This window comes from Cryptomeria japonica, chromosome 2 (assembly GCF_030272615.1).
Source record: "Cryptomeria japonica chromosome 2, Sugi_1.0, whole genome shotgun sequence".
In the NCBI taxonomy this organism is placed as follows: domain Eukaryota; kingdom Viridiplantae; phylum Streptophyta; class Pinopsida; order Cupressales; family Cupressaceae; genus Cryptomeria; species Cryptomeria japonica.
The window spans coordinates 431,938,278-431,945,289 of NC_081406.1; the positions used below are offsets into that span (position 1 = coordinate 431,938,278).

Sequence of the window (7,012 nt, forward strand, 5' to 3'; positions counted from 1 at the left end):
AAATCCACTTCTAACATCACTAAAGTTTTAGTACAATTAGCAGCAGAGGTGGATAATGTTGATAGGAAGGTTAGTTTGTGCAAAAAGGAGTATACTGTTCAAGTTTTTGAGTTTCTCCTAGGAGTTTTTGCTAGCCCGGATCAATTAAAGGACAAACAAATGTGGCTTAAGGAGATAGAAGCTAAATTGTCAGCAAGAGTTAAAGGAATTATTGATTTAGATGATGCTTCTTTCTTTGTTTTGACAGTACAAGAGATAGAGAAAATTAAGTCACATTATGGTTTTCTCAATTCAGAAGTCAACAAAATGAGAAATTCTTGGAAAAGGTTGACCAAGACTAAGGATAAAGTGATTAATTTCTCATGGCTGACAGAAGAGGTGTATGATGAGTGGACAACTAAATATGCCACCCATGATCCGGAACAGTTGGAGAGCGCCCTTGAAAAGGTAGAAGAGGTTGCAACCAAACAGCCTGTTGAAGAAACTGCATAGGCCGAAAAGAGCTTGTAACTATTTTTGCAAAAAGCTTGTAACCTCTTTATTTTGAAAGAAATGATTGTAACAAACTCTCCTCGAGAAGTCCGAAGCTTTGTGCATCCATGTTGTTATAAATGGATACCAGGACTAGAGGAAGAGGGATGGCAAAAGAATTGTAAGAAAACGCTGTAGAAATTTATCTGAGCTTTTCTAAGTCTAATGGAGAATATTCAAAAACTTCTTGTAATATTTCTTGAACTTAATATCAATATACAGACCATCGGTTTTGAGTGAAGCTTTGTGTCATCTTCAAGTGTGTTTACAATTTGTTTACTATTTTCATTCTGAATAATCCAGGGTTATTTTGTTTGAATGGAATTGCAAAGCAATTTTTAGTAGAAGTGTTCGCTAGCTTTTCTCTTTAGGAGGGAAATTAAAGATGCGGGGATCACTCATACCAGTAAACTCTTTGGAAGAGACTTTGAATTTTGATGATCATAGCTTAATTTGGAATGCATAAGTTCTCGTAGGTGTCAAGCATATACAAGGATTAATAGAAACCAAGCCAATTGGATGCATAAAGATATTTTGTTTGAGGAGTATTATTTGAGTTTAGATGACTCTGTGACCTTGGATAAGGCACTGGTATTGATTGAAGTTGTTTATTGCATGTTTTGTTGATCGAAATGCTGAATTTAAGTATAATTTCCATTCTTTGTTTTTAGTTAATTTCAAGGTGAATAGATCCACTGGTTTTCTGTGGGTTTATGTTTGAAAGTGTGAATTCAATTCACAAAGGTATACCCACCTAGGCTCTGTGGAAGTCCGAAGTGTAGAAGGTTCAATCAAACCTTGTCATATGTTGTCTTGAGAATTTCCTTATCTTTGATGTCTCTTCTGCACCGAGTTCAATCATATTATTTTAAGGATGTTAAAGAGAATCAGATTTTGAAGACAACAGGCACCTTGGTGTGCAGACCTTGGCTGGGTTGGGCGCCCTGGTGGGCACCATGGTGCGCACCAAGGAGCGCTCCAAAGTGTGCTCCAAGGTGTGGCGTGCATGAAGTCGGAGCCCGATTTGCCCCGGGTGTGCACCTCAGGTGTGCACCTCGCGTGCACCTTCACCACGGTGGGCACCTTGGCTGGGTTGCGCGCCTTGGTGGGCACCATGCCGTGCACAAAGTCGGAGCCCAATTTTCCCTGGGTGTGCACCTCCGCTAGGGTGGGCACCTTGGTGCACACACCTTGCCTGCACTACGCACCAGGGCAGGCTCAAGATGGCACCCGCATTCTGTTTTTTTCACTATCTTTCAAAATGGAAATTTTAAAATCTAGTTTTTTTTGCCTTTTCTGGAAATTAGTGAAGGCAGTGCATCAAAGGTGCACACCTCGCTACCCACCTTGGTGTGCTCTGAGGTGCCCACCACGGTGCGTAATGCTGGTGCGAACCTGGGAGCACCCGAATCTGTGCTCCAAGGTGTGGCATGCACGAAGTTGGAGCTCAGTTTGCCCCGGGTGCGTACCTTGGTGTCCACACCTTGGCTGGGTTGCACGCCCTGGTGGGCACCATGGTGCGCACCAATGGCTGGGTTGCACGCCCTGGTGGGCACCATGGTGCGCACCAAGGAGCATTTTGAAGTGTGCTCCAAGGTGCGACATGCATGAAGTCAGAGCCAAGTTTGCCCTGGGTGCGCACCAAGGAGCGCTTCAAAATGTGCTCCAAGGAGCACTTCAAAGTGTGCTCCAAGGTGCGGCGTGCACGAAGTCGGAGTCCAGTTTGCCCCAGGTGCGCACCTCACGTGCACCTTGGCCTAGGTGGGCACCTAGGCTGGGTTTTCCCTAGGTGTGCTCCAAAGCGGGGTTATTGGAGCGCCCCCTCTTTTTTCGTCGGAGCGTTTGGTGGGGTTTCTCGCATTGGCTCTTCCCAGGCCCGGTTGTTGGGTGCGCACCCACCCTAACGCGCACGAAGTTGAAAGTAGGGTTAATTGCCCAGGTGCACACCTTCGCCAGGGTGGGCACCTTGGTGTGCACACCTTTCCTGGGCTGCGCACCAGGGCGGGCTCAAGATGGCACCCGCGTTCCATTTTTTTCACTATCTTTCAAAACGGAAATTTTAAAATCTCATTTTTTTTTTGCCTTTTCTAGAAATTAGTGAAGGCAGCGCATCAAAGGTGCGCACCTCGCTGCCCACCTTGGTGTGCTCTGAGGTGCCCACCACGGTGCGCAACGCCGATGCGCACCCAGGAGAGATTCGAAGTGTGCTCCAAGTTGCGGCGTGCACGTTGTCGGAGCCCGGTTTGCCTCGGGTGCGCACATCGCGTGCACCTTCATCAGGGTGGGCACCTTGGTTGGGTTTGCCCCTGGTGCGCTCTGAATCGGGCTTATTAGAGTGCCCCCTCTTTTTTTGTCGGAGCGTTTGGTGGGGTTTCTCACATTGGCTCTTCCCAGGCCTGGTTGTTGGGTGCGCACCCACCCTGGCGCACACGAAGTCAGAAGTAGGGTTAATTGCCTGGGTGCACACCTTCGCCAGGGTGGGCACCTTGGTGTGCACACCTTGCCTGGGCTGCGCACTAGGGCGGGCTCAAGATGGAACCTGCATTCCATTTTTTTCACTATCTTTCAAAATGGAAATTTTAAAATCTCATTTTGTTTTGCCTTTTCTGGAAATTAGTGAAGGCAGCGCATCAAAGGTGCACACCTCGCTGCCCACCTTGGTGTGCTCCGAGGTGCCCACCATGGTGCGCAACGCCAGTGCGCACCCGGGAGCGCTCCAAAGTGTGCTCCAAGGTGCGGCGTGCACGTTGTCGAAGCCCTATTTGCCCTGGGTGCACACCTCGCATGCACCTTCGCCTGGGTGGGCACCTTAGCTGGGTTTGCCCGGGTGCGCTCCGAAGCGAGGTTATTGGAGCGCCCCCTCTTTTTTTGTCAGAGTGTTTGGTGGGGTTTCTCACATTGGCTCTTCCCAGGCCCGGTTGTTGGGTGTGCTCCCATCCTAGCGCGCACGAAGTTGGAAGTTGGGCTAATTGCCTGGGTGCGCACCTTCGCCAGGGTGGGTACCTTGGTGCGCACACCTTGCTTGTGCTGCGCACCAAGGCGGGCTCAAGATGGCACCCGCATTCCCTTTTTTTCACTATCTTTCAAAATGGAAATTTTAAAATCTCTTTTTTTTTTTGCCTTTTATGGAAATTAGTGAAGGCAACGCATCAAAGGTACGCACCTCGCTGCCCACCTTGGTGTGCTCTGAGGTGCCCACCATAGTGCGCAATGCCGGCGCGCACCCGGGAGCGCTTCGAAGTGTGCTCCAAGGTGTGGCGTGCACGTTGTCTGAGCCCGGTTTGCCCCGGGTGCACACCTCACATGCACCTTGGCTGGGTTTGCCCCAGGTGTGCTCCGAAGCGGGGTTATTGGAGTGCCCCCTCTTTTTTTGTCAGAGTGTTTGGTGGGGTTTCTCGCATTGGCTCTTCCTAGGCCCGATTGTTGGGTGCGCTCCCACCCTGGCGCGCACGAAGTTGGAAGTTGGCTTAATTGTCCGGGTGCACACCTTCGCCAGGGTGGGCACCTTGGTGCGCACACCTTGCCTGTGCTGCGCACCAGGGCGGGCTCAAGATGGCTCCTGCATTCCCTTTTTTTCACTATCTTTCAAAACGGATATTTAAAAATATTGTTTTTTTTTGCCTTTTATGGAAATTAGTGAAGGCAGCGCATCAAAGGTGCGCACCTCGCTGCCCACCTTGGTGTGCTCCGAGGTGCCCACCATGGTGCGCAACGCTGGTGTGAACTTGGGAGTGCCCCGATGTGTGCTCCAAGGTGCGGCGTGCACGAAGTCGGAGCCCGATTTGCCCCGGGTGTGCACCTCGCGTGCACCTTCACCGGGGTGGGCACCTTGGTGTGCACACCTTGGCTGGGTTGCGTGCCTTGGTGGGCACCATGGTGCGCACCAAGAAGCGCTGTGAAGTGTGCTCCAAGGTGCGGCGTGCACAATGTCAGAGCCCAGTTTGCCCCGGGTGCGCACCTCGCGTGCACCTTCACCGCAGTGGGCACCTTGGCTGGGTTGCGTGCCTTGGTGGGCACCATGGTGCGCACCATGGCGTGCATGAAGTCGGAGCCCGGTTTGCCCCAGGTGCGTACCTTGCATACACCTTCACCGGGGTGGGCACCTCGGTGCGCACACCTTGGCTGGGTTGTGTGCCCTTGTGGGCACCATGGTGCGCACCAAGGAGCGCTCCGAAGTGTGCTCCAAGGTGCGGCGTGCACGAAGTCAGAGCCAGGTTTGCCCTGGGTGCGCACCTCGCATGCACCTTCACCGCTGTGGGCACCTTGGTGGGCACCATGGAGCGCTCCGAAGTGTGCTCCAAGGTGTGCACCATCGCCCTCCAAGGTGGTCCAAGGTGCGCAGCATGGCGTGCATGAAGTCGGAGCTCGGTTTGCCCCGGGTGCGCACCTCGTGTGCAACTTTGCCAGGGTGGGCACTTCGGTGCGCACACCTTCTCAATGTTTTTTTGCCTTTTCTCGAAATTGGTGAAGGCAGCGCATCAAAGCTGTGCACCTCGATGTGCTCTGAGGTGCGAACCCAAAAGCACTCCAAGGTGCGCACAAAGTTGAAAGTCGGGTTAATTGCCTTGTTTTCCCCAGGTGCGCTCTGAGGTGCGCAACATCGGAGCGCACCAAGGAGTGCTCCGAAGTGTGCTCCAAGGTGCGCACGATGGCGTGCGCCTCTGGTGCGCATGATTCAGAGCTCGATTTGCCCAGGGTGCGCACACCTTGGCTGGGCTGCGCACCTTGGTGGGCGCCATGGTGCGCTCTGAGGTGCACACCTTTTGTGTGCTCCAAGGTGCACACAAAGTCAGAGCTCGGTTTGCCCCGGGTGCACACCTTCGCCAGGGTGTGCACCTTGCTGCGCACACCTTCCCTGGGCTGCGCACCTTGGTGGGTGCCATGGTGCGGTCGGAGGTGCACACCTTTTGTGCACTCCAAGGTGCGCACGAAGTCGGAACTCAGTTTTCCCCGGGTGCGCACCTTGGTGGGAACAATGGTGCACTCCGATGTGCCCAAGATTGGTGTGCACCAAGGAGCGCTCCGAACTGCGCTCCAAGGTGCGCAGGTGCGCGCGAAGTCGAAAGTTGGGTTAATTGACTGGTTTGCCCCGGGTGCGCACCTTCGCCATGGTGGGCGCCTTGGTGCGCACACCTTGGCTGGGCTGTGCACCCGGGCGCGCACACCTTGGCACCCGCGTTTCCTTCATTTTTTAATTTTTTTTTGACAATCTCTCAAGTGGGAAATTCTATAATCTCAACTTTTTTTGCCTTTTCAGGAAACTCTTGAATGGAGCGCATCATTAGTGCGCACCGAGGAGCGCTCTGAAGTGTGCTCCAAGGTGCGCACCTCTGGTGCGCTCCAAAGTGCTCTCCAGCTACGTGTACCTACCCCGTGCATGCACCTGGCCCCACCCAGCTTTGCTCATCTGTCCCGAGCGCCTAGTGTGGAACCTTAGATTAAGAAACATCGCTGTGCACCTTGGCCAACGTGCGTGACTCGATTGAGCGCGCATTGGCTGAGGTGCACACCAATTTCACCTCGGTGCACGTGCAGCACCTCAAGCGCACCGGGGTGCGCACACAACGCCTGGGTTGCATCGTGGCCTATGTGCTCGAGGCACCTCAAGTGTGCGCTCGGTATCACCCCCGCACGCACGATAGTGTTGGCACCGCACCCTGGCCTGGCCCCGATGAGAATGCAAACGGGCAAAAGGTTAATTCAAATAGCATTGCGACACCTGACGAGAAACTAAAAAAGGGTGCAACACCAGGACTTCCTGGGAGGTCACCCATCCCAGTACTACTCCGGCCCAAGCGCGGTTAACTACGGAGTTCTGATGGGATCCAGTGCACTAACGCTGGTATGATCGCACCCATTATGAGCTTGTCGCAGTGTGTACTTAGCAAACCGTGACCCACGTGCAAATCCACCCCAGCCACCCACCCCTACCGAGGTGCACACCCTCCCTCGCCAAGCGCACCCTGTTCGCCAAGTGTGAACTCTGCCCTGGTCTGTGCACCTTGCCAGGGCTACGGGTGTGCACCCAGCTCGGCCTATGTGTGTGCACCTGGATGGGGCGTCGTGTGCACATCTGACCCGCCCTGGGTGCACACCCGACTGGCCTAAGTGTGTGCAGTGTCCTGTCTGCAACACGGTGCCCGCACCCCACCTCGGGCGCAATGACCTGCACTCACATATGGGCCAAGTGCACCCTGGTGCATGTTCGGGGTGCCTCGGGTGCATGCTCGATCTTGCCCCGGTGCACCAAGGTGCTCGGTTTGCCCCGGGTGCACACTTGGTGCAAAGTGGGCACCCAAAATAGGGATCAAGCACCAAAAACAAGTTTCGGGATGCAAAATGGGACCCAAGGACCACAAATGCGTTCCAAGACCCATGATGGGTCCACGAGAACAAAAATGTCTTCCGAGACTTAATAAACAAATATTGGTTTTTAGGAGAAGAAACATGCTCTGATGCCCAAAACGAGAATCGACCCCGA

General features: G+C 53.4%; 1 non-coding gene across 1 annotated transcript; it reads right to left on the reverse strand.

The window, feature by feature from the left end:
* Positions 1-6,268: 6,268 nt before the first annotated feature.
* On the reverse strand, positions 6,269-6,387 carry LOC131031642 (5S ribosomal RNA). The gene has a single exon (XR_009103087.2). It is a non-coding gene; the product is annotated as a 5S ribosomal RNA (ribosomal RNA).
* Between the last annotated feature and the right edge of the window lie 625 nt (positions 6,388-7,012).